Genomic DNA, 1480 nt, shown 5'->3' with positions numbered 1-1480 from the left:
ATAATTCACTGCTCTTTCAGTCCATGATACCTAATCAATGCCCATTCTTCTCAATGTCTTAACTCTTTTCTTTATACTCTTACAAACTCACAAAGCTTTCAATGCTTTTATAGCTTGGTGCCATGTAGCGACTGAGGTTGTGGGGAAAGATTGAAGGTGGCTTCCTCGGCTGTAATGAAAAAGTTTTGAGGTGGGTAGTTGTAGATTCATTTAGAAACTATCCCTTTCTACCGTTAAGGCAAAGGAGCTTGTCTACTCTTTCCCCTTGATTACGGAAGATTAAGTTTAAGATCATTCCCACGGGCAAACACAAGTCACCCGTAAAAGGATCCATTTTATAGTGCATTTTGCAGGGGCAAATTTTGTTGAAAGTAGGCATGATCTGTAATCTGAAAGTATGCTTCTTTCATATTAACAATATTTGTTCATAGCTCAACACTTTGATATTGATAATTACATGGCAGGAACTGTCAAGTCCTGCTGACACGTATAGTCTGGTTCACACTGATATGCTTCTTTTCTCATTGTTTTTTTCCAGATTCAGTGACCCATTTGTGCTAAATGCGAGAAATTCTTCTGCATCCAACAAGCTATTTTAACAGCTGATAGTATTCCTGAATCTATGAACATTTAAAAGAGACTATAATTTCCTTTTTCACGAAAGAATGCCTTTCTAGGTCAAACTGCAACATACTGAATGGCACATGCCGAGCCCTGCCTACATCTTGCAGAGCTGATAGATAATATGTGCAATACACATAATGCTTGGCTGCTCTTGCATTTGGATGGTTAAAGGAAAAATACAAAAAACTACGTGTCTTTCTCATACATAGGATCTATAGAACAGGTGAATTCTACTGCTTAAAAATTCATCAGGTAAAGGTATTTGAATCATGAAAAATCACAGGGCTTCTGTTTTTTCGGTCTTGTCAACTGCTTCAAACAGATCCGAAGTGAGTTAGTGGTAATGAGAGGAAAAGCCTCCGACAAGACTCAAAAAAAATAGTGGCAGTTTTCACTCTGAAATGTTCTGTCTTGGTTTCTTCAGTCCCTCATAACTCCTAGAGACTTGTAAATTTCTCAGGCCCCCCTAGCATTTTTTCTTTCTTATCCAACACTTGAGAAGAATTCTGGATTCAAACAAGGGTGATACCCAGCATCTATTAATTATAATTGAAAAAGTTCCGGGGTGTCTAGTTTTCTACCAGTTAGGTGTTAATCATTGGGCTTGTACTGAATCCCATGCAGGTTTTTGTTAAAGATTTCATTTGCACACCTACATTAGGCCCTCTCCCCATGCTGAGAGGCAGCATGTATTCACAAGGAAGATGTGCCAGTTTCACACAATTGCTTAAGAACACCTCTCTCTAACCACACATCTAGGTTAACATACAAAAATATAATAATAATATTTGAGAATGACATTCAACTTGACTTAAATGTTTGGTTTTCGTAAGGTCACCAAATGGTTCTACTGGCA

General features: G+C 37.9%; 1 protein-coding gene across 1 annotated transcript in view; it reads right to left on the bottom strand.

The window, feature by feature from the left end:
- RELN (reelin) overlaps positions 1–1480 on the bottom strand; it is a 551032-nt gene that overhangs the window by 93992 nt on the left and 455560 nt on the right. The window lies entirely within an intron of this gene.

The sequence above is a fragment of the Trichechus manatus genome, unplaced genomic scaffold (genome assembly GCF_000243295.1).
Source record: "Trichechus manatus latirostris isolate Lorelei unplaced genomic scaffold, TriManLat1.0 scaffold00326, whole genome shotgun sequence".
NCBI lineage: Eukaryota > Metazoa > Chordata > Mammalia > Sirenia > Trichechidae > Trichechus > Trichechus manatus.
This window is presented reverse-complemented; position numbering and strand designations above follow the sequence as displayed.